Source organism: Zalophus californianus, chromosome X, assembly GCF_009762305.2.
Source record: "Zalophus californianus isolate mZalCal1 chromosome X, mZalCal1.pri.v2, whole genome shotgun sequence".
Classification (NCBI taxonomy): domain Eukaryota; kingdom Metazoa; phylum Chordata; class Mammalia; order Carnivora; family Otariidae; genus Zalophus; species Zalophus californianus.
Window position 1 is genome coordinate 44693484 of NC_045612.1, and position 27097 is coordinate 44720580.

The window sequence follows — 27097 nt, forward strand, 5'->3', positions numbered from 1 at the left end:
GTTGGGCGCAGTGCAGTGTGGTGCACTAACTCACTCCTCTCCCCCCTGGGGAAGCAAGAGCTGAGATCCTGAGGGGGAGACCAGCAGGTGCTTTAAAGGGACCCAGGATTTGTTTCGGCAGGCACAGTAAGACACACAGACACAGGAATGATGGTCAGGACAGAATTTTTATATACTCATTGTTCACTAGAAACAGGAGGTGCCCCTCATGGGGAAGCACCAGGGTCAGTCAGGAGGCAGAGGGAGCAGGAAAATCTGGGCAAGAGCCTTTATTGTGGTTTCCATGGGAAGGACCAGGTGGGGCAGTAGGCAGGCATAGGACTGGCTAGTTAAATGATTGCAGTGGGCTCTGGAGCACGAGGACTGAATCATCTGGTACCTGACCCTGGGGCTATGAGAGCAGGGGGAAAGTGGCCCCAAGCGTATAGAGGCTCTCGGTTGGTTGGTTTGTGTATTAAAGGCACATTCCTTCGCTAGCAGTCTGCTCTCTCTTTAGAAATTAGCCAGCCCTGGGAGGGGCAGTCCCTCCGGGGTGAGGTAGGTTCCAAAGTCAAGGCATCAGGATAAAGAAGATAAAAGGACTGGTTATGCAGCTGGGTTGGAGTAGAAAGGCCCAGGATGAGCTGAACAGAGGGAGTTGGCTAAGAGTGGGCTCTGCCTTCTTCACAGCACCTCCTGGTACAAACCTGCAGCCCCAGCACACAGGGGCTTTGGACACCAAAGCGCACCTTGGCTGCCAGTGCTCCAGCAGGTAGCAGTGACTGTGTCAGGTGTCCAGACTCCGTGGTGGTTCCAGAAGTAGGCCTGCAGGGCTCAGGGGTCTCAGGAGTCCTTGGTCAGCTGCAGGAAGGGGGAGGGGGCATGTGACATTGCTAATCCAGGGGAGGGGGGCCTTGTCCTGGCCCTGCAGGCAGGAAAACCCCTCCCCAGCCTTCAGTGGCAGGTCCCAGCTCACAGTAAGGACCTGGCAGGCAGGGGTCCACCCCTGCAGAAGATGAGGCAGTAGTCATGGGCCCCCAGATTGCCTGCCAAGCCTGAAGAGCTCTGAGCTTGGAGAAGAAGCACTGCAGAGCTGGGTCCTGCTGATTAATAAGGCTGGACACTGAATCACTCTGTGTGTCAACACTCACCAGCTCTTTCCAGCCTCATTCCCTAGAGAAAGTGACAGTGACACCTCTACCACCCGAGGCCACCAGCCACTGCTGGGGTGGCCACCTATAGAGAAGCCTCAGCTTCCCCATCTGTGCCTGGTGACAAAGACATGCATCTGGCAGCCCTGGGGAGGATTCGTGATAATTTTTGCCAAGTGCTCCCTAAACCATAGGAACACAGCAGACTCGATAAATGAAAACTGCTTACCTTTGCTTTACACTTGTTACCCCCCAGGCAAACCTGCTAGTTTAGGAAGCACAGTTTATTTTTTAAAAAAGATTTTATTTATTTATTTGACAGAGAGAGATAGCTAGAGCCGGAACACAAGCAGGGGGAGTGGGAGAGGGAGAAGCAGGCTCCTCACAGAACAGGGAGCCCGATGCGGGGCTCGATCCCAGGACCCTGGGATCATGACCTGAGCCAAAGACAGATGCTTAATGACTGAGCCACCCAGGCATCCCCGGGAAGCACAGTTTATCTCACACAAGTGGTGCCACACTCGCTTGGGTTTGAGTCTCCTTCCCTACAGAGGGGCACGTTGGTGCAAATGAAGCCCACCCCCCAAGTCTCCAAACCCCCACCCTCCCAGGGTGTAAATTGCTGCTGGCCTCTTCATCAGTTTGGGGCCAAGAGGTGCAGGAGCCTCCTTGGGGTTTGTTGCAAACTTCCCTCCCTTCCCTGTGCCCTGGGGCTGGGGGCGTGGAACAGCCACACCCTTTCCTTCCTGTTTGGGGGAAACAGCCCAGGTGGGCTGCAAGCTCAGTGAGCAGGTCCTGCCATTATTGTCCATGGATGCCCGGCTGCCTCCTCCCCAGCAACAGGTCAGGCACCTGATTTTCTTTAATCCTCCCAAGGGCACCAAGGGGTCAGTAGTATTTTCACCCCCACTTTACAGGAGAGTAAACTGAGGCACTTGAAGGCTGAGTACTCTGAAGGTCTAACAAGCATGCCAGGCCTGGCCCTCTGCCGTGAGCGCCCAGCACAGGGTCTTCTCTTCCCTGTGGGCTCCTGGAAAAAGCTGCAGGTACCCCATTCCATGATTTTTCCCAAAAAGGAAATCTCTGCATTATTTTCCTTTATTTCTACATGTGATTTTCTAGTTGCGTTGAACTGGAGCAGTGCAGCTCTGTTCTCTGTGTCTCCCCACTCTACAGAAGCCAGTAGGGGAGACACAGGCTGCAGACTGAGCTTCCCAACGTGGTCCCATATGGTTCCTAGGCCCGCGGGCGCCCATGGACTCTGCAGACAGCTTTGCTAACACCCAGCTCCCAGTGCTCTCAGCCCATTATCTGCTTTTGTTTTGTAAGTAGCTTAATGGAGACAGATTTCTGAAAATCTTAAGAGGGATGAACAGGTTGGTTTCTTAGGGTATTTGCTCAGGAAATGAGATTTTGCCCATTTCCCAAAGGAGAAAGAGCATGTCTAAATTATTGATAGAAAGCATGCCTCCTTTAAGAAGCCAGCATACAGCTGTCTGTGTGCTGAATGGCACTGTTTGCCCTGTGCATTGTCTCAGCTCCCTGGCCTGTCTCCGCCACCCACCCCATCCTCCACTGGCACTGCTCACAGACCCAAAGGGGCAGCTCCAACCCCACACGTCCCACCCAGCACTTCTGCTGAGGGGGCACGTTCTCAGTGCGGACCTGTCTTTCTCCGAGGAGAGGCCATGCATCTTCAGGTTTCTAAAAGTCACCTGCAGGGGATGTTGAATGGGTCTTGAGAACTCACTGGTGTAGGACACAGATCCCAACTATGGCTTTGAACCTAGCCCAGGCTGACTGTCTGTACTCAAGAGCCAGCTTTTAAAGAAAGAGAAGGGACAGGAGCCAAGGTGTAGCCAAGTGGAGACTGGACGGCCACCCAGACATGGCCATCACTGAACTCCATTTCAGCTGAGTGTTGAAGAGAACATGGTGTGCGTGCGGTACCCAGCTCCATGGGGAGCAGCGCAGACAGGGCCTCTGCTACCCCTATGGTTTGCATTAAAAAGAAGACCAGCCTCCTCAGTGTAATCAGACACCAGCACGCCAACGTGGCCAGGAAACCAGGCAGTCAAAGGTGTGCAAGACCCACAGTCAGAGCGCTCTCTGGGGGCAGCATCTGTCTCGTGGAGCACCATGCCCCTCCCACCTGAACTCGACAAATATTGTTGAATGGATAAATGAACTTGGAGACTGGGCAGCTGTGAAGTTGGATGTGCTGTTGAGGAGGTGCACGGCCCAATGTGACATCAAGAATGATGGGGAGAACATCAGACTACGATTGCTTGCAGCTTTTATCCCCACTGTGTCCTACAGATAGTTTTGTATCCATTTTCATAGCAGCATGAAATAAAATAGAAATGTGTCAATAGATAGAAGTCAAGATCAGAGAGCAGGAAAGATAGAACAGAAAAACACAGCTGTGGGGTTTTGAAATTCAATTAGCAAGGTTGGGCCACAGTTTTCCTGTGGTTTTCTGAACTTGCAGGCAGCCAAACAGGAAACATGGCTAACTTTATGATTCTTATCTTCAAATGTGGCTTAAAACCCAAATGGTCATCAACAGATTAATGGATGAACAAAATGTAGTCCATCCACACAGTGGAATATTATCCAGCCATTAAAAAGAACGGACATTCTGACACCTGCTACAACATGGACGGGTCTTGAAAATCTCAGGTTACGTGGAATCAGCCAGTCACAAAAAGACAAATACTCTGTGGCTCCACTTACAGAGGTCCCTGGGGTTGTCAGATTCACAGAGACAGACAGTAGAATAGAGGTTTCCAGGCGCTGGGGGAGGGGAACAAGGAGTTCATGTTTAATGGGGACAGAGTTTCAATTTGGGACAATGACAACGATCCGGAGATGGATGGATGGATGGATATACAACAAATGAGAATGTACTTAATGCCACTGAACTGTGCACTTAAAAATGGTTAAAGTTATAAATTTTGTTATGTATATTTGATCACAGTAAAAAAAAAAATTCAAACAAAAACAAAAAACAAACCCAAAACAAATAAAAAAGTGGATTCAAAATGCTCCCCAGAGGAATATCCGTTCTCCTGAGGTCCTTCACTCCGAAAGGTATTTCTCAGGGTCCGGTCATGTGACACCAGGGTGGGCGCCCAGCTCGACAGAGAAGAGCATTGGAAAGGACACCTATGGGAGAGGTGAGCATCCCAGGGGTTGGCATGTTGGGAGTAATGTCACGGAGGGTCACCCAGGGGGAAGGAAGTGCTGCTAGGCAGCTGGACAAGTGCCATGGTTGCTCTAAGGCATGCGGAGAAGGCTGCAAGAGGAGCATCCCGGCTGCCGTGACAAATCACCACACACCCGGGAAGTTTATTCTCTCACAGGCCTGGGGGCTGGCAGCCTCCCTCCGGAGGCCCTAGGGGAGAATCCTTCCTGCCTCTTCCAGCTCCTGGTGACCAAGGCTTTGCTTGGCTTGTGGCCACATCCCTGCTTCCCGCGCCTGTCCTCTGCCTGGTGTCTTCTCCCTGGTCCTTAGAAACACACTCACTGTACTTAGGCCCCCCCTGAGTCCAGGGTGACCTCGTCATGACCTTTTAACAACTACATCTGCAAAGACCCTATTTCCCGATGAGGTCACATTCTGGGGTTCCAGGTAGACATGCATTCCTGAGGGTGCTATTCTGCCCAGGACACCTGGCATCTTGTCCGTGTGCTATCGGCCCCGTGGGGTTCTGCAGACGTGTGGACTGGTCAACAGAGGTGCCTACTGAAATCTCTTCAGGGAAGGGCTGAAGGCCCACCGCCTGCTTCCCCTCCATGACTGGGGGACCCTGGGAATTTCCATGTCCATAGCAGAGTCTTTGGATGGTGTTGACCTTGGGGACCTCTGGGCCTCAGTTTCCATACCAGGCTGACCCGGGGACAGGAAGGTGATACACAGCAGTGCTGTCAATGCCCCTCGGCTGTGGGTGGCCACCTGTCCTGTGACCAGTGAGCTCACTTCCCTTCCCAGGTCTGTGCTGAGTTCAGCATCTTCCCCACGGCCCCTCCTGCTGAAGGCAAGGTGCCCAGAGACCCCATCCCCCAGACAGAGCCTCTTACATAGCATGAGCAATGACAAGCAGCACAGGGGCCGCTGGGCTGGGCCTGACATTCATCAGGACGTTACAAAGCCCAACACAGCCAGGAGAACCAGGTGGCCACAGAAGGTCAGAGAAAAGCAGGGCCTGGGGAACAGATAGGAGGGTTTGCACAGATGCTGAGCTGCTTGTGTCCAGGGGCCAGTAGACTCACTAATCAGCCATGTAGGCTTTACCGGCCTTTGCCGTGTGCACTGGTTGAGTGTCAGCAGCACTGTTATGACAGGGCCCCGGGGTGTATCCCTTGTCCCTTCCGGCAGAAGGTGAGTAAGGGGTGCGCCCTGCCCCTACTGGTCCTTGTGAAAGGAGACAGGAGAGCTTGCTGTGTGTCCGCCAGGTGACAACAGCAGGAAGACAGGAAGCAGGATCTTGCTGGGACCCCGGGTCTGCCAGCACCCTGACCTTGGACCTCCCTGCCTCTGGCACTGTTCAAGCCACCCAGGTTGGGGCATTTTGTTATAGCAGCCAAGCAGATGAAGACCCTGTGTCTTCGTGGGAAGACTCCCTCTCCCTGCTTCAGACATCTGAGGCTCCTCCTGCAAAAATGGGTCTGTTGTCTCTGGCAGCATGCTTACCCCTTCAGCATCTGCAAGCATTTCCCTCCTGGACCCCATTGCAAGGAGAGACCACTTTCTCTTAGCCCTAGAGCAATAGCACCTGTGGCTGACTCATTTATTCTTGCCTGTGGAGCTAAGAAGATGCTCAGGATAGGTTGTCCAAATACCCTATCCCAGAAGTGCAGGAGGCTCAGACCAGGATGAACGTGTGAGGGCCCCTTCCCTCACCTGGACATCGGGCACTATAATGCCTACCTCCTGGGACTGATGTGGGGTTTGTAATGCATCCTCATTGTCTGGCACATCATAGTTGCTCAATAAATAAGAGCCAAGATGGTGACCCGAGAGAAACACTTCAGCAAACAGGAGTCACAACCCACTACAAATACGTGTTCTGCTTTCTCTATATCTTTCCATTCCTGCCTATCATGGAGTGACTCAGAGTCCAACCGGGCGGGGAAGGGGCCAGTTCAGGATGCCATGGTGGTGGCAAATGAACAGACGTCACGAGAGGGAAGGGTCTGTGCTATAACCTTACTGGAGATTTTCTGGCAAATTGTTTGTCATGATCCACACTAAAAAGTGGTCTTACTAATGGACATGTGTTCTTGTTATTATAAGGGCAATACAAGCGAGCAGCAGTTTAATTTCTGAAGAACAAAACATCAGAAGGAAGCAGGGTCACAGCGGTCACCTGTGTCATCTGGATGGAGTTGAATAGAGAAAGGAACAAGTGCTCTTGAGGAGGAGATTTGCAGAGGAAAGCTCACATGGGGTCGGCATGGAGGGGACTAAACCGAGGCTGTGGGTTAGGCCATGGGCTGGGACCTGGTGGGCACAGGTGTAAAGCACAGTCAAGCAGGCAGGAGAAAGGGGAAAGGATCTACATGGGTGGATGGATCTCATCCACAACAGGGATTCCGTAGAACAAAGATCACTCTATGAAGGACCCAATCCCTTCTTTAAAACAGTAGTGCGGGAATGCCTGGGTGGCTCAGTCAGTTAAGCATCTGCCTTCGGCTCAGGTCGTGGTCCCAGGGTCCTGGATTGGAGTCCCGCATCGGGCTCCCTGCTCAGTGGGGAGCCCGATTCTCCCTCTGCCTGCCGCCTTCCCCCTCCCCTTGTGATCTCTCTCTGACAAATAAATAAATAAAATATTTTTAAAAAATAAAAGAGTAGTGCAGCTCGGGTCCCTGGAGGCAAATGCTTACTGGCTGGTTCATTCATTCATTCAGCAAACATGCACTGCCTCCCCTGTGGGGCAGCCCCATGCCAGGCTCTGCACGTGGGGTTTGCAGTCAAGTGCTGGAGGTGGCCATGCTGGACAGTGGAAGTCTCTACCCCTGCAGGTAGGGAGCAGCCCCACTCTGCATAATTCCATGCCCACCAGGACCCCCCGGGCAGAGTTACCACAGTCTTGTGTCTCCACAGACTTTGTGTGAGGGCCATTGTGATGGGGTTGGGCTGCGTGAAGACCCTCTGAGCTTGGTAAACGTGTCTTGCTCTGTTTGGACTTCGCTGAAGGGTCTTTCCACAAGCACCCTCAGGGAGGTCAGCACCCCCGGCCTAATAAGCTGTGTCCCTCTAGGAACCTTATCATCCAGGCAAAAGTCATCATAAGTGATTATCCTGTCAAGTGGTGGAGAGCAGTGTTTGCTAACAGTGAGGCTGAAAATCAGTTCCATATTTCCCAACCCACGAGCTTGCCCTGGGGTGTCACCAGCAAGGTCCCAGGTGCCTCTCTCTCTCTCTCTCCATCCCTCGCCCCCAGAGCAGGTGGTGGGGCAGGGTGGGGGATATGATAAAGTAGAAGAGAGTAGGAAGCCACTGTTCATCCCAGAAGTGCAAGGCAGGCCCCATCCAGGCCCGTCCTTGTCTGACTCACACCTGGCGGGTGGCCGGGCCACAGAAGGAGTGGGTCCAAATGGGAGCTGCTTCCTTTTCACACAATGAGGCATGGGGGAGAACTCCATTACTCCAGACATTATGTATCCTGACAGAGGACAAGGAGGGGCCAGGGGAACTCCTGGCCTGAAGCTCTGGGAAAACAGTTTGGACCTTCGTGTGCCATGAATGGTGGAGGCATTAGGCTCAGCAGGCCCTCCTCCAACCATTCCTCTGGTTCTGGATTTTTCAAAACACAGAGGCTCTTTTGAGATGGACATGGGTCCCAGGCTCTGAGTTTCCTGACAGAGACCGAGCAGGTGTAACACTGACATTCATACCAGATATTTTTGCTTTGACCAAATTAGGATGCTCGTGACAATGAGAGATATTTGGGAGAACTCGAAGACTGTTAGGGGTGCCTGGAGATCAGGGCAGGAGGCTAGGGATGGGGATGCCTTGCCAGCCCTGACCTGCGCAGATGTTGCCTGGTTGGGAATTCCAGGGCCAGAGCATCCCAGGCACTTAGAGGAGATCGGCAGTTTGGGCACAGAGCCTGGAGAATAGAGGATACGTGGGGGGGGGGGGGGGGGCAGGGGCGGGGGGGGGAGTGATTGGGTGGGAGGGACACAGGGCAGGGAAGGAGTAGTGCTCTACCCCAAACCCTCAGACTAGTCCTGACAGAGCTGCATGCGGGGCGAGGAGCAGACTCCTCTCACCCAGACCTGCACTCTGGGCTGTTTGCTCACCGGGGCTGGACTGATTGAATTAAATGGAACTAAAGTGAATTGAATTGGGAGGAAAACTCACTTTAAGAAACCAAGAAAAAATTCAACAATAAGAAAACCCCCAAATCAACTGAAGTCAGCGGTTGATGCTGACTTGAATTGATTGATTCAATCCATCTCATTTTGTGTTGAGGCCTTCTTCATCTGGCAGGGCATTCCACTCCCATCTGCCCCCCTCTGTGAGCCGCATGTGGAAACATGCCAGAAGATGCTTTTGCCATTTTGCTGGAGAGGGAGAATGCTGATCAACAAACAGGCTGCGTGGGCCACCTCAATGAGGGCCTCCCCACCATGTGGTAAAAGATCGGCCCTGCCTGGTGGAGGCCAGGAGGGGGTCCTGGGGGGTACAAGGGGGTGGGGAAGGGAGATTGCCCAGGAAATGCAGCCACCGTGATTCGCACAAGCTTCAACAGCATGCTGAGCAGGTTCTGTGCCGTTAAATGCTCTATTCCTGCAGAGAAGGGCGCTGTCCACCAGTGGGTGATGGGGACCTGCCAGGGAAACCAGCTGTCCCTGAGACTGGGGATGCTGCTGCTTAGGCAATCCATGTGTTTTCTCACCTTAAAAAGGGAGACTGAATAGTTAGTGCACACTTCTTAGGGTTAGGAGGGCTGAATGAGGCAATAGTTGTCAAGTGCCTGTTGCATAGAACGTGCAAAGCACATGAAAGTGGTGACCTGCTCTTTATGACGATGTTGATGATGGTAATGATCATGAGGTTTCTCCAGCTCAAGAAGCACCATGAAAAGCAGTGACCAGGTCATCCACCCTCTGCAGGTGCCTTTGTCCCCTGCCGATTAAAAGTTTAGCAACGCTTTTAACTAACTGCATATTTCACACCCTTCTGAGAGAACATAGGATTCATTATTTATATTAAAAATATATGCATATTTATTGCAAGTGCATGTTAAAGATCAAGTTGTTGTCAAGCTAAACAATCATTGCTTTCAGACCAATAAAAACTTCTTTAATATGGGCCTCATGGGCTCCTACAGAGCATGTAGCTGCTGAAGAAATAAAATTTTACCTCCTATAACCTCTTCTCCCATGATGAGATGAAAGTAGCTTCTCTACTTTTAGGATAGTTTGTGAACCTTAAGGACCCATTTTCAGATCTATGACCTCACATGAGCCACGCATCATATATATCACAGAGACGTGAACTGTCAGGAACTCCTGAGGACTGTTGCCCTCAAATCTGGAGTAAAAGTTTCAGCAGCCATCAAGACACAGATCCTCAGAATCTGACTCCTTCAACCACCTGATAGGAGGTTGACCACAGACATGAAGAGCTGCACAGGAAGCGACAGATCCAGATATTGCTATGATTTATGGAGTAATTATGTGTGGGGCACCATGCTAGGCCCTAGATTACAGATAATGGCATTCATACAATTGTTTTGTGGTTGTAACAACAATATGTTTTTTTTAAAGATTTTTATTTATTCATTGAGAGAGAGAGAGAGAATGGTAGAGAGAGAGCATGAGAGGGAGGAAGGTCAGAGGGAGCAGCAGACTCCCCGCTGAGCAGGGAGCCCGATGCGGGACTCAATCCTGGGACTCCAGGATCATGACCTGAGCCGAAGGCAATCACTTAACCAACTGAGCCACCCAGGCACCCAACAACAATATGTTTTAATGGGCTTCACAATAGGGACTCTTTCTTCTTTCCTCATCTATCCCCTCAGAAAAAAGCTGAAAAAAAAAAAAAAAAAAGAAGTGGCCTGATTTCATACAGACATTCATAACTGTCTGTGGGCAGTAACCACAAGTTCATGGTCTTGCTAATATGTATTGCTGAGTGTTCTCAGCGATCCTGTGGGTGAAGCATTCCCATCCCCATTTTACAGAGGGGGAAGCTGGGGCTCAGAGTACTTAATTATCTTCCCTCCTACACCTCTGCCTTCAGAGGAAAGCAGCTCCAGGACATCCCTGGAGCAAGACCCACACTCACTGGGGTGGGGCAGGACCCCAATGGCTTTACCTAGAAAAAAGCCAGAGCATGGCATCCCGAATGGGAAAGAGGTGATTTTGACCTGGAATCCCTTTGTATCCTCACACTCAACTGAGTCCCAAACTCCTGAAAGTAGGACCTGCTCTTCTTTCCAGGCCACTTTTGTTTCTATTCAAATGTCATCAGGGTCTTCACAATGAAGTCATGTTTCCCTGGCAACAGAGTTACTCAAGCTGGTCCTTCACAATGATACTGCCACTGTTCTTTCAGCCATCAGTTGCAGAGTCCTGGGAAGCTGCATCCTTTCAGCCACCCAAAACCAAGGTTTCAGTCAGCTGGGTAAAAACCTCTGGCCTGGGGTGTGATAATTTGTGACTTTCCAGCATATGTTTGATTGACATTCATCTACCTATCCATCCATCCGTCCATCCATCCACTCATCCATTTAACAGTCATTAAGATCAAACTCTACATCATCCCTTTGGTTAAGTTTTAGGCTTCTCTAGAATGGAAACAAAGAAGTAAAATGTGAAAAGACTAGTGTGGTAAATTCAGAAGTTAAATCTAATAAGAGACGGTCATTCCTGTTAAGATTTCAGCCTGCTCACTCAAGTCTCCTATAACTGACAACTTATAAATATGGTTTAATGCCCTGGACTCCTCTCCACATCTCTAGTTACTCTCCTTTTTACATATACATGCAAAAATATTCTTTGGAAAATTCTTGATACTTAATTCACATTCCCTGCACTTGCCATCCAACTTGGTCTTCATCCCTCATCTAATGGGGTGCTGTTCCCCCATGCTTCCACAGAAATTACACTTGCCAATTCTACAACCCAATCTTTGTTACATGTATAGATCAGGAAGATTTAAATGATTGATCAAATGAAGACAAACATGTATTTCACCCAGAGGAAGAGATTTCTGTCCCTCATGACTGAATAAATTGCCTGGGTATAGATAAGGATTTTAATGCAATGGGATCAGTTATGTACAGGCTATAGCTGTAAATACTTTTCATAGAGTCAGAGTCAGATAACAGGAAGGCTATGCTTCAGACAGTGGTCTTTCAAATGAAGTGCACATTTTCCCCAACATGTCTCTACTTTTCCTTCATTAAAAAGGATTTTGCAAATATGTTTTGTGCATGTTAGCAATAATATTTTCTGGTCACTTCCATAACCTCTTTCAGAACTTATTTTTATTTCTTTTTAAAGAAAACTATGTATGGAATAAAATTATGTGAAATTATAATGTTGTTCCAAACTCTGCCTCTCTTAAATATATTGTCTAAAAGCATTGCTTCATATGCCGTATTTAGGCCATACAATGGTGATGACATATGATGTTAGAGTTGGGGAACACTTGCAGTTACTGAGCATTCAGTCAAAATTGTTTTCTGTACCATAGAGACCATGCTAGATTTTCTTTTGGAATCTATCAAAAAAAACTATATCTGAATCCATACTGATATAAATAAATGTATCAATTACTAAAAAATGGATCACAGAATACAACCTGTCTTTATCAAATAATTCCAAATAATATATGTAGATACCTTTTCTCCATATAGTGATATTAATCCTACCTATCACTTGAGTACAGGGTACACTTAGTGACTCATTTCTTGAGTAGGTGAATGGAAAATAGTTACTGTACACTGGAGAAACCAGACAAAAACAGCTTTAACCCTGAGATGCGGGCCAACATCTCTAGTGACCCAGTACTATCATGGGTATTATGTCTTCCTAAATATGAAATGATGAGAAGGGTACTTCAACTCTGTGGTTTTCTTTCTCAAAACCCGTAACAATGTAATCAGGAGAAAAATAACAAATTATGCCTGCTCTCCTCAACACTCTCAGAGTCATAAAAACACTCTGGCAGTTCTCCAAGCGCTTCAACAGAGAACTACCATAGGACCCTGTAATTTCACTCCTAGGTTTACAGGCAGGACAAATGACAACTTATGTCTACATAAAAACTTGGACATGACTATATGTAGCATCATTACTCATAATAGCCAAAAGTGAAAACAATCCAAATATCAACCAATTAATGCATGAATTAAGAAATGAGGTATAGTATTTAGCAATAAAAAGGGATGAAGTACTTATATATGCTACAATATCAATGTACCTTGAAAATATTACCAAGTGAAAAAGGCCAAATATGTAGAAGACCACATACTGTATGACTCCATTTATACAAAATATGCAGAGAAAGACCATCAATATAGCTGTGCCCAAAGGATTCCCCTCTTTCCATCTTGACTTCCAGAAGGCTCTGTCTGGTGAATTTAGGTGACAGCCCCTCACTCTCAATTTCCTCCTCCACCATGTCTGAGCTGCATTTTACACTTTTGTCAGGTGACACCAATGTACCACTATCATCAAACTTGGATATGATGTATATACAGTCATTACTCATATTAGCAAAAGAGGAAACAACCCAATTTTTCACCATTAATGAATGGATGAAATAATGGTATATTATATGACAGTAAAAAGAAATGAAGTACTGACACATGCTATAATATGGATGAGACTTGAAAATATTAAGCCAAGTGAAAGAAGCTGAATATGCTCAAGACCATATATTGTAAGATTCCATTTAAGTAAAGTGTCCAGAGACAGCCTATCAATATGCTGTACCCAAGGAATCCCCCCACTCCATCCTGACTTCCAGAAATCTCTGGGGATTTGGGTCACAGCCGCTCCCTCCCACTTTTCGGCCTTGTGATATTCAAGCTGTAGTTCAGACTTATGTCACAAGGTGGCACCAAAGCACCACCACCAAAAAACTTCCTAAGACATGTTTACTGAGAAGACACGTCGATAATCTCCCTAAAACCCAGGATTTGAACCTATGCAGAATGATTCTAATTTTGTCTGAAAAAAAAAAACACGTTAGGTGTAAACAAATATTGTGAAACCACATACTCTGGGGCCTGCAGACAAACAAATACCGGGTGGCAGTTGTACACCTTGGCAGTCAATGGCAGATATGCAAAAGGACAATGTATAGCAGAACAGAGGGTAGGTGACTGAGAGAATGGGTTGTCAGAGCTGGGTCGGAGCAGCTGTGTCTTGTGTCATGGACAGGGGATGATGGACTGGGAGTAAGACAGGGCAGCCTGTACAAGGGTGGGGTAATGGAGGTGAACATCCTGTTCTCTGGCACATCAGCTGACAGTGACGAGGGAAGAGATAAATCAACAAACAGGATGTAGTTTGGGGTCAATAGAAAATGGGTTTGCTTTAATATACCTAAGAATTTTCTAAGCAGAATTGGTAAAATAGTAAATAAATTGTTTCATATTCTTTTATTTGTTGCAAAACATATTTAAAAAAAAACAAGAAAAATGGAAATAAATGTGATGTTACCAGGTGGCAAGATCCATAATGGCAGCTCTGAGAACCTCAGACCAGGGGGCTGCATAAGGGGGAGGGAGGATGGAGGTTGGGAACTTGACTTTATGGGATCAGCCAGCTTTCTGGATTTTCCCTTACCTGAAAGAACACCTTTGTATCCATCACTTCTCTAGGACATAAACGAAACACATTTTTCGGGGATATCTAAACCTGAGATTGAAGGTCCAGCTCTGGAACTGTTTAAACTGCAACTGTGAGTGTGTATGGAGGTGGTAGACCTAGAGGGAACATAGAAACACACACACACACAGAGTCATCTCAAATTTTCTTCTAATAGAAAACAAGGTGTTCTAGTTCTGTGAAAGATACTGTCGGTATTTTAATAGGGATTGTATTAAATCTGCAGGTTGCTTTGGGTACTATGAATATTTTAATAATATTTGTTCTTTCAGTCATGAGCCCTTTGTGTTGTCTTCAATTTCTTTGTTTTACAGTTTTCACAGTACAGGTTTTTCACCTCCTTGGTTAAGTTTATTCCTAGTTATTGAATTATTTTTGTGCAATCATAAATGGAACTGTTTTCTTAATTTCTCTTTCTGCTACTTCATTAGTGGTGTATAGAAATGCAATGGATTTCTATATATTGACTTTGTATCCTGCAAACTTACTGAATTCATTTATCAGTTCTAGCAGTTTTGGGGGGGAGTCTTTGGGTTTTCTATATCATGTAATGTACAAATAGTGAAAGTTTTACTTCTTCCTTACCAATTTGGATGCCTTTTATTTCTTTTTGTTGTCTGATTGCTGTGGCTAAAACTTCCAATACTATGTTGAACAAAAGTGGTGAGAGTGGACATCTTTGTGTTGTTTCTGATCTTAGAGGAAAACCTTTTAGTTTTCAACAGGTAGCATGATGTTAGCTGTGGACTTTACATATATAGCCTTTATAATGTTGAAATTAAAAACAAAATGAGATATCACTTCCCACATGTTAGAATGTCTACTACCATCAAGACAAGAGATAACAAGTGCTGGAGAATATGGAGAAAAGAGAAAGTTTGTGTACTGTTAGTGAGATGTCAGTTGGTGCAACCACTATGGAAAACATTATGGAGGATACTAAAAAAATTAAAAATAGAGGAGCACCTGAGTGCCTTAGTCGGTTAAGCGTCTGACTCTTGGTTTCAGCTCAGGTCATGATCTCATGGGCTGTAAGATGGAGCCCAGTGTTGGGCTCCATGCTCAGTGGGGAGTCTGCTTGGGAGTCTCTCCTTTCCCTCTGCCCCTCCCCTGCTCTCTCTCTCTAAAATAAATAAATAAATCTTTAAAAAAATTAAAAATAGAGCTACAATATGATCCAGCAATTCCACTTCTGGGTATTTATCTTTACCTATGTAGGGTCAAGGATGTTAACTAGATTTATTGTGGTGATCATTCTGCAAAATACAAATATTGAATCATTATGGTGTACACCTGAAATCTATATAATGCTATATGTCAGTTTTACCTTATAAAAAAGTGGATGTGGTTAAAAGGTAAAAAAAAACCCTTCTAGTTATAAGACAAATATATATATATATATATATAAAATTTACTAAATTTACTAAATCAAGCATTCAATTCAAGGAGCATAATAAAGAATCACAACCTAAACTATAAGAATGAGTTGGAAAGACTAGTTAGAGGTAAAAATAGAAATAAATAAGTTAAGAAACAACAACATCTCAGTTAATGCTCAGAGCTGTTGGAATGGAAAGACCACAAAATTTGGTGTTATGGGTGATGCACTGAATAGTGTACCAGCATATAATATAATTAACATTAACAATATTATGTATATATATAATTTATATATGTATATAATATGCATATATAATGTTAATTATTAATATAATGTAATATACAGCATGGTTACTATAGTTAAAAATATATATAATATAATATAACATACATTATATATAATATAATGTTAATGTTTTATAATATTGTTTATAGTACATATACATGAATATATGTATGCACACATTTTGTTAAATTAGCAAGTTGGAGGATGATGACACCTACTGTGTAAATGTGTGTGTGTGCATCTGTATGTAAAGAAAACATACAAAACAATGCTATATTTTGTTTAGGGATGCTGTCATTTTGAGTAAAATAAAAAAGGAATGTATGGGAATAGCAATAATGTTATTCTGGATAGTGATTATCCTAAGAGAAAAAGAAGCAAGTATAAAGATTTTGCTAGGGTCACCTGGGTGGCTTAGATGGTTGGGCATCTGCTTTTGGCTCAGGTCGTGGTCCCAGCGTCCTGGGATTGAGCCCCGCGTTGGGCTCCCTGCTCTGCCGGAAGCCTGCCTCTCCCTCTCCCACTCCCCCTGCTTGTGTTCCTGCTCTCGTTGTCTCTCTCTCTGTCAAATAAATAAAAAAATAAAAAAGATTTTGCTAAACCTGGATTAATTTCATAGCTCACAATGCTTTTTAACTGAAATATTTCGTTAAGTAGCAGAGTCTTTAGGGATGCGGTTTTTAACATAAATACAATAAAATGCTTAACACTGAGCCAAGCAAAGTGGTTAACAATATCAATACAGTAAGTTTAGAGGGAACATATCTCAAAATAATAAAGACCATATATGAAAAACCCACAAGTAACATAATTGATGGTGAAAAACTGAGAGCTTTTCCTCTAAGACTAGGAACAGAACAAAGATTTTCTCTCCTCACTTTTATCCAACATAGTACTGAAAGTTGTAGTTGCAGCAATCAAAGAAGGAAAAGAAACAAAAGGCATCCTAGTTGGTAAAGAAGAAGTTAAAATGTCACTACTTGGGGTTGACAAAATATTATGCATTGAAAACCCTAAAAACTCCACCAAAAGACTATTAGAAGTAATACATGAATTCAGTAAAGTTTCAGGATACAAAATTGATACACAGCAATTGGTTGTGTTTCTATACATTAATAATGAAGCAGAAGGAGAAATTAAGAGAAAAATGCTATTTACAATTGAACCAAAAAGAATAAAATACCTAGGAAAAAACTTAACCAAGAAAATGAAAGACCTGTACTGTAAAAACAATAAGACATTGATGAAAGAAACTGAAGATGACAGGAATAAATGGAAAGATATTTCATACTCATGGATTGGAAGAACCAGTATTATTAAAATGTCTATACTACCCAAAGCAATCTACAGGTTCAATGAAATCCCTATCAAAATACCAACAGCATTTTTCACAGAACTAGAACAAATAATACTAAAATTTTAATGGAACCAAAGAAGACCCAGATAGCCAAATCAATCTTGAGAAAGAACAAAGCTGGAGGTATCACAATTCCAGATTTCAATATATACTACAAAGCTGTCATAATAAAAACAGTATGGTTCTGGGACAAAAATAGACACATAGACCAATGTAACAGAATAGAGAGTCTAGAAATAAACCCATGATTATATGGTCAATAAATCTATGATAAAGGAGGCAAGAATATACAATGGGGAAAAGACAGTCTCTTCAACAAATGTTGTGGGAAAACTGGACAGCTACATGCAGAAGAATAAAACTGGACCACTTTCTTACATCAAACACAAAAGTAAACTCAAAGTGTATTAAAGACCTAAATGTGAGACCCGAAACCATAAAAATCCTAGAAGAGAAAACAGACAGTATTTTTTGTGATACCAGATATAGCAAGATTTCTCTAGATGTTTCCTAAGTCAAAGGAAACAAAAGCAAAAGTAAACTGTTGGGATAACATAAAAATAAAAAACCTTTTCACAGCAAAGGAAACCATCAACAAAACAAAAAGATAATCTACTGAATCATATATCTAATAAGATTTTAATATCCAAAATATATAAAGAACTTACACAATTCAACTCCAAACAGTCCAATTAAAAAAATGGGCAGAAGACATGAATAGACATTTTTCCAAAAAGGAATACAGATGGCTATCAGACACATGAAAAATTGCTCAACATCACTAATCATCAGGGAAATGCAAATCAAAACCACAGTGAATATCACCTTACAACTGTGAGAATGGCTACAATCAAAAAGACAAGATATAACAAGTGTTGGTGAGGATGTGGAGAAAAAGGAAACCATTACATTGTTGGTGGAAATGTAAATTGGTACAGCCACTGTGGAAAACAGTATGGAAGTTCCTCAAAAAATTCAAAATTAAAATTACCATATGTTGCAGTAATTCCACTTTTGGGTAGTTATCCAAAGAATATGAAAACACTAATTCAAAAATATATATGCAAAAAAGTGTATATAAAGTATATATATATAATATATATATATGATATATATATTATATATATATAAAAGTATATATACCAAAAAAGTATAATGGCAGAAGACTTGACATAAGATAGATGCCCAGCAATAAAGGACTGGTTGAATATTCCAAGGACATCTACATCCTAGAGTACAAAGCAGATATAAGAAGCAGATATAAGAAGCAATGAGGACTCCCTCCATATATTGCTATGGAGTAATCTCCAGGGTATACTGTTCAGTGAAAAAAGCAAGGTGTAGAAAAATGTGTAGAGCTGCTGCTGTCCAATACAGTAGGCACCAGCCACATGTGGCTATTTAAATGTAAGTTAATCAACTTTAGATGAAATTAAAAATTTAGTTCCTCAGTCCCACTCACCACATTTCAGGTGTTCCACAGCCACAGGTAGCTAGTGGCTACTGCGTTGGACAATGAGGACTGACAAAACCGGAACAGAATCTCTAAGCACTATGGGACAACTACAAAAGGTGTAACATACGTGCCATGGGAATACAAGAAAGAGAAGGAAGAAAGGAACAGAGGCATATTTTACATGACTAAGAATTTCCCCAACTTAATATCAGAAGACAAACCACAGATGCAAGAAAAGTAGAGAAATCTAAGCTGGATATATGTCAAAAAAAATGTATCTTGGCACATCATTTTCAAAGTACAGAAAATCAAAGCTACAGAAAAAATTCTGAAAGAAACCAGTGGGAGGGAAAAAACACATTATTTGTAGAGGAGCAAAAATAAGAATTATACCTGCCTTCTCAGAAACCATGCAAACAACAAGAGCATAGAATTAAATATTTGAAGTGTTGAAAGAAAAACCCCACCAGCTTAGAGACCTGTACCTGCAAAATTGTCCTTCACAACAGAGAAATAAAGACTTCCTCAAAAAAAAAAACCCAAAAACCAAAATTGAGGAAATGCATTGCCAGTTGACCTGCCTTTTAAGAAGTATTAAGAAAACTTCTTTAGAGAGAACAAGAGAACTTTTTAGAGAGAATAACAATGATATGTCATAAATTCAAATCTACATAAAGAAAGGAAAGGCCTTAAAGAAGTTATGAATGAAGGTAAAATAAAAAATTGTCTTTTTCTTGTTTTTAATTATCTAACATAACAGTTTGTTCAAAATTAAAACAGCAACAATATATTCAATTCCATATGCTTATATATAAATATATATGCTGACATATTCTCATGCATAGGTGAAATGAAATGAACAACAGCAATGATAGCAGGGATGGAGGAAAGAATTAAGCTTACTTTGTTATTATAAGGTACTTGCTTTCCCTGTGAGGCAGTATAGTATTGTTTGAAAGTGGACTTGGATTAGTAAATGTATATTGCAAACCCAGGGGCAGCCACTAAAAAGAAAAATAAAAAGTACAATTGATATCCTAAGAAAGAAAATGAAACTATATAAACTGTGAGGTGTTGGGATCTCCTGAAACTGCTGTCCTTGAATGAATAGTTCAAAGGCAGCATTTTCAGCAAGGCTTCAGCAGCCATGAGGACTCAGATCCTCAGAACCTGCCTCCTTCAGGCACCTGATATGAGCTCAGCTACCCAGCAGGAAGAACTGTACAGGAAGAGACAGATCCAGCTGTCACTATGATTTACTGGTGTAACTATGTGCTACTACCATGCCAGGCACTAGGTTAGTGACAATGACATTAATATATTTAGACCATGGTCATAATAGCCACATGTTATAATGGACTTCTCACAGCATTTTCCTGCTTCTTTGATTTGTCTATCCCATAATAGCAAAGTTGGAAAGGAATAAGAAGAGGCCTGAATCTGTATAAGCATTCGGGATCTCACAGTAACCACAGGGCCATGGGCTTGCTTATGTGGATCACTCAGTGTTCTCAGCCATCCTGTAGGTGAAGCTGTCTCATCCCCAATTGACAGACAAGGAAGCTGGGGCTCAGAGTAGTTCCCTATATTAAGTCCTGCAGCCCTGCCTTTAGAGAAATTCAGCTCCAGAACACAACTAGAGCAGGACCCACACTCACTGGAGTCAATAGGGACCCCAATGGCTTTACCTATGAGACAGCCTGGGCACTGAGCCCCAATATGGGAAAGAGGTGACTTGGTTCTGAACCCTTTGTCTCCCAATAACCCAGGGTGGTTCAGCTCCCCGCGCAAGGACCTACACACTCAACTGAGTCCCAAATACCTAAAGGTGGGACCCTGCGATTCCCACCAAGGCATGTGTGTCTTTATAAAAAGTCATCACAATTGTCATGTTGACATCAGGTTTTTATGACAAACAGGAGGTGTAAGCTGGACCTCCACAATGTAAATGCCTCCACACACTCATCCAGCCCTGTCCATTTACCTGAAAGCAAAACACATTAGCTCATCAGGTCAACACTTAGAAAGCATAGTAATTAGAAGCGCTAGCCTGGGACTGGTGCAGTTGGAGAAAATCTGCTCAGGTTCATGGAACAAAGAATGTCCCTGTCGTCAGAAAATTTGTTTGCCTAAAGGAGACAGTAGGAGAGTTATTATCAGTACACAGAGACCCACTGTGATATCCTAGGGTTCTTGAAAATGAGCTAAGCTTCTGAGAGTGAACATATAAAATCAAGGCCATGCTGCCTGAGTGTCCATTGACTGATGAATGGATAAATAAAATGTGGTATATATGTACAATGGGATATTATTCAGCCATAAAAAGAATGAAATTTGCCATTTGCAAGGACATAGATGGAGCTAGAGTATAATGCTAAGCTAAATAGTCAAAGACAAATGCCATATCATCTTACACTTATGTGGAATTTAAAAAACAAGCAAAGGGGAAAAAGTAAGAGAGAGAGACAAATAAAAAAAAACAGACTCTTAATTATGGAGAACAAACTGATGGTTACCAGAGGGGAAGGGGTTCAGGTGTGGGTTAAACAGGTGATGGGGATTAAGGAGTGTACTTGTGATGGGCACAGGGTGATGTATGCAAGTGTTAAATTACTATGTTGTACACCTGAAACTAATATAACACTGTATGTTAACTAACTGGAATTAAAATAACTTAAAAAAAGATCATTTTTAGACATCTGTTTTGTGGGTGGAAGAACACAGCAAAGACCATACACATATTTGCTGAAATATTATGTATCAGGTGCTTTCTAAATGTTTGCTTATTTCCCTTAATAGCTCCCTGGAGTAAACATCAATATGCCCATTTTACAAATGAGCAAGTTCAAGCTCAGAAAGGGTAACTCACTACTCCAGTGTCACACACATTTTAAAAGAGGCTGGAATTTTAGAGGCTGGAATGCAGCTCCACATAATATGTCCATTTACATATATACTTCCCCCAAATTATTACAATATACATAATTTTATGTAACCTGCCTTTTTCACTTCACATGATAGTCCAGGATATTAATTTTCATTCCTTTATGTATTGTAACTTGACATATTTTTAAAGTTTAGTATGTATATTGCTTGTTATGTGAATTATCCGTTCATATCATTGATCATTTCTCTATTCATTAGTAAGACTTCATATCAGGGATATTAAGTAGGTTTGTTAAGGATTCAGTATAAAAGTACCATTACAACAAAAAAACCATTCTATATACTAAATTAAAAGAGACAGGAAATGAAACACACTGTCTAGTGTAGGAGTGTATCATTTCATAAGTTTACAAAGAATGTACCAGGACTGAGTACAAATGATCAAAGACATTGATCATACAAGTAAATGAAAATGCACTCAACTCCCCTAATAATAGAAAAGTGTTTTCAAATTGTCTATTGTAGGAAAATCCAAAACAGTACTTACTCCAGAATTAAACCCAAAACCAAGGAATTCACATAGGTTAAAAATTTTAAAATAAGGAAATAACTATCAGGCAGTTGCCAATAACAAGAACCAAGGGTTTAAAGTCTTGCTATTAGAGAGAGTAGAATTGAGATTAAAAATGCATTTAAAAAGGCAAAAAAAAAATCACTTTCTCATGTAAAGGCTAAAATTCACAAGGAAGATGTGCCATGTGAATACTTGTATGCCCACACAGAAAGCAAAAATATTCAGAGAGCAAAACCTACAGTAGGTAAAAGGGGAAATAAGAAGAAAAACACTAATAATAGATGATTCTAACACACTTCCCTTAATACAAAAATGGTCAAGTGGAGATACATTTAATCTATGTAGACAAGACACAAATAATATAAATCCAAAGACAGATCTTAAAGACATTGTGATCACTATTAGACAAGACACTAACTTTTCAGAAGGAAATGGAACATTTATGGAAAGTGATTCTATCAGAGGCTCTTAAAAAAATCTTGGGCCCAAATGGAAATACAGATTAAAATTGTTGAATTTGAAAAGGATACTGATAATGAAAACACAACTTCTAGCTAAACCAACTGTGAGAAGATATTTTAAAGCATTAAATATCTATATGAGGGGTGGGGAGTGAACAAAATGGCTGAAGAAGGTCAAAAAGTAAAACATCAATTTATAATCCAAATTGGTCATGGGAATGTAATGTTGAGCAGAGCAACTATTATTATTAATGCTGTATTACATATTTCAAAGTTTCTAAGAGGGTGGATTTTGAAATTTTCATTAGAAAACAAATTTTGTACCTATGTATTGTGACACATGTTAACTAGACTTATTGTGGTGATTATTTCACAAAATACACAAATACAGAATCATTGTGGGGTACACCTGAAACTAACAAGGTTATATGTCAATTAAATATCAATAAAGAAAAAATGGGTAGATGTGGTCAAAATGTACAAACTTCCAGTTATAAATCAGTCTGGAGATGTAATGTACAGTGTGGTGACTATACTTAACAATACTGTACTGTATATTTGAAAGTAGCTAAGAGAGTAGATCTTAAAATTATCACAAAAAACAAAAATACTAACTATGTGAGGTTATGGATATTAACTAAACTTATTGTAATAATCCTTTTACAATATACACATGTATCAAACCATTATGTTATACTCCTTAAACTTATATAAGGTTATATGTCAATTATATCTTAATAAAACCGGAGAAAAATTAAAGTCTAAAAACTTATATAAATAGAAGAGAAAACAAATTAATTAAACATTCCATTAAAAAAGAATATTAAAGAATCACAATCCAAACTATAAAAATGACATGGAAAGAATAAAGGTAAAAGCAGAAATGAATGGATAAGAAACAAGATTTCTGTTAAAACTCCATTTATATGAAGTGTCCAGAGAAAACCCATATATATACTGTACCCAAGTAATCCCCCCTTCCCATCCTGACTTCCAGAAAGTTCAGTCTGGTGGGTTTGGGTCAAGCCCCCTCCACCCCACTTGTCTATCCTGAGATGTTCAAACAACAATTCAGGCTTTTGTCTCAAGATGACACCAAAGTACCACCGTCAAACTTCTTTCAGAAGTGTCTGCACAGGGGTGCCTGGGTGACTCTCAGTTAAGTGTCCAACTCTTGATTTTGGCTCAGGTCATGATCTCAGTGTCGTGGGATCGAGCCCTGGTCAAGTTCCGTGCTCAGCAGAGAATCTGCTTGTCCATCTCCCCGATCACATGCTTGCTCTCATAAATAAATAAATGAATAAATAAATAAATAAATAATCTTAAAAAGAGAGAGAGAGAAATGTCTGCAAGGACTAAAAATATAACAATTATCTTTCAAAAACCCAAGCTTTTTCCCTAAACAGAATAATTCTAATCTTGTCTGAAAAAACTTACAAGTGTAAAAGAAAATTGTGAAAGCATACCCCAGGGCCTGCAGACGTTGAAACACTTGGTGGCAGTGGTGTGCCTTAGCAGTCAGTGGTAGGTATTCCAAAGGAGATGCGGGTCAGACATGGGGAAGGTGACTGAGAGAGGATGTCCCCATCCTCTGGTCTGGGCAGCTGTGTCCTGTATCATGGACAGGGGATGACAGACAGGGGCTGGGAGAAACCACACAGCCTAAAGAAGGGTGGGGTAATGGAGGATGAATGGCCTTATTCTCTGGTAGTTAATCTCTGTACAATCCACACTGTACAGCTGACGGTGATCTGGGAAAAGATAAACCAATGAATACGATGTAGTTTGGGGTCAACAGTAAATGGATCTGCTTTAATATACTTATGTATTTTCCCAGGGAAATGTTAACTTAGTAAAGAAACCATTTCATGGTATTTCTATACTCTTTGTAAAATGTACTCCTCTTTATTAAAAAGTAACAAAAGTGGAGATAAATGTGATATCACCTGGTGGTGAGACCCAGGATGGCAGCTCTGAGAGGATCTGCAAGGAGGAGAGAGGATAGGGGTTGGGAGTTTGACTTCATGGGATCAGCTGTCTTTCTGGGTTTTCACTGAACTTGAAAACAATCTCTCCATACCCATCACTTTTCCAGGATATAAAAAGCACATTTCCTCGAATATCTAAACTTGAGATTGGAAGTCCCATTCTGGCCTGTACTGAATTTAAAATGCAACTGTGAGTCTGTATTGGAGGTAGAGTTGGAGGCAAGGTACAAACACACACACACACACACACACACACACACATGCAATTAAAATTTTTAAAAGAGAAATCAGGATGATTTAATTTGTAGAGTCAAGAGTTCTTTTTCCTTTATTATAGCTTTCAACAGGCAGTTTACATTCACCTCCCAGTGCAGAAATGGCACCCTGCCTCTTCCTTGGGATGGTTGACCCAGATGGAACTACTCCTGGGCAACCCTTAACTATGTGTCTGCCAGCAATTGTCCTCTCTCCCTTCTAATATGGATATGTAAACTGTCTCTTATACAGAATACCTGGGAAATGAGTTCATATCTTCAACTGTGTTGTCAGATACAGTATAGCACCATTGATTTGATATATCAATCATTTTGATATATTCTGAACTCCAGATCAAGGCCTCCCATTATTTAGCCTACCTTCAATGATTTCAAAGACATGTGACAATTCAGCAGTGTCTCAGGGTCACTGATTTTTACCTGACAGTATTAACAGATATAGAAGGTTTGCTAAGTCCATGATGGCTCTGGGTATTCACTCTGAAAAGTTTATTTCAATAAGGTTTTGACACATTTGTTCTGTTGTTTTGTGGTTGTTTTTGTAGTTCTTCTCTAATCCTTCTCTTTCTCTGTTTTACTGTTTGCTGGCTTTCTTTAGTCACATATTTGGATTACTTTCTCTTTAATTTTGCATATCTATTACTGGTTTTTGATTTGTGGTTACCATTATATTTGTATATAATATCTTCTGCATATAGAAATCTATATTAAGATGATGGTCCCTTAAATTTGAGTCCATTCTTTACTCCTCTTCCCTCCATGTTTTTGGTATACGCTGTCATACTTTACATTCTTTTATTTTGTGAATCTCTTGACTGATTTTTACAGATATACTTATTTTTACTGCTTCTATGCTTCCTACTTTTCTTATTCTTACTTGTGGTCTTTCCTTTCCACTCAAAAAGTCCCTTTTAACATTTCTGGCAGGGTTGGTTTAGGTGGTCATGAACTCCTTTAGCTTTAGTTTGTCTGGGGAACTCTCTATTACTCCTGAATAATAGTCTTGCTGGATAGAGTCTTCTTGGCTACAGATTCTTCCCTTTGAGCACTTTGAATATATCACACCACTTTCTTCTGGCCTGCAAAGTTTCTGCTGAAAAAAATCTGCTGATAGCCTTATGGGGCTTACCTTGTATGTAACTATTATCTTCCCTATTGCTGCTTTTAAAATTTTCTCTTTATAACTATTTTTGCCATTTTAATTACTGTGTGTCTTGGTGTAGGCCCCCTTGGGTTGATTTTGTTGGGGGATCCCTGGGCCTCCTGGATATTAATATCTTTTTCTTCCCCGGATTCAGGAAGTTTTTAGCTATTATTTGTTTCAAATAAATTTTCTGTCCCCTTTTCTCTCTCTTCTTCTTCTGAGATCCCTATAATGTGAATGTTATGCTTGATGGAGTTGCTGAGTTCCTTAAATCTAGTCTCATTTTGCATATTTTTTCTTGCCTGCTCAGTTTGACTCCTTTCCATTACTCTGTCCTCCAAGTCACTAATTTATTCCTCTGCTTCCTCTAGCTTGCTATTTATTCCATCTAGTGTATTCTTAAATTTTATTTATTGAGTTCTTCATCTCTGATTGGCTTTTTAATGTTTTCTATCTCTTTGTTAAAGGGTCTTACTAATGTCCTCCACACTTTTCTCACATCCAGTTAGTATCTTTATAATCATTACTTTAAATTCTCTATCAGACATATTACTTATATTTGTTCCACTTAAGTCTCTTGCTGTGGATTTGTCTTGTTCTTTAATTTGGGACATATTTCTCTGTCTACTCCTTTTGTCTAACTCTCTGTGTCTGTTTCTAGTTTAAGAAAAGTCAGTTATATCTCCCATTTTGAAAGTAATGGCCTTATGAAGAAGAGATTCTGTAGTGCCCTACAGTGCAGTGTCCCCTGTTCACCAGAACCTGGAGCTTCTTGGATGTTTTCTATGCATGTTGTGTGTACCCTGCACTTGTAGCCACTTCTTCCTTCAGTCCAATCATCTGAAGAGGTTCAATTTGCCTTTGTGTGCAGTGTTTGGTCCCTGGCCTGGGTGGGGCATGCAGCTTTAACAAGGTGTGCACTGGTCTGCTTGAGAAATGAGACTTGCTGGTCCTGGCAGAACTGAGGCTGTGTGAGCAGGGTGCACAATTTTAACAAGGTGTGCCTTGGGATTCCATAGTGCCCACAGCTACTGCCCCTGCCACAGGCACCAGGATCAAGGCCCTGCAAAACACACAGTTGAAGAGACATGGCATTGGCAAGATTTTCACTGGTCTTCTGGTGGGAGGAAACCTGTAGCACCCAGACTGAGGCAAATGTGACCGGGAAGGGCAATCCTCTGTGGAGCAGGGGGGCAGGGCTTGGTATAAGCAAGTTAGGTAGTGGATATTGGCACCATGCTGATTTCAGGAGGTGGCTGTGTGTTTATGCTGGCAGACAGGGGAGGGAGATGGCTCCTG

The 27097-nt window shown here is 42.3% G+C and overlaps 1 long non-coding RNA gene across 2 annotated transcripts in view; it reads right to left on the minus strand.

Moving 5' to 3' along the window:
• Positions 1-218: 218 nt before the first annotated feature.
• Positions 219-27097, minus strand: part of LOC118356486 — a 44464-nt gene continuing 17585 nt past the window's right edge. Inside the window, exon 4 of one of the 2 annotated variants that reach the window (XR_004819798.1) lies at positions 219-840. This is a non-coding gene — a long non-coding RNA (uncharacterized LOC118356486). Of the gene's footprint in view, positions 841-23646; positions 24143-27097 lie in introns of those variants that run through there. The other variant, XR_004819799.1, reaches the window with a different exon arrangement.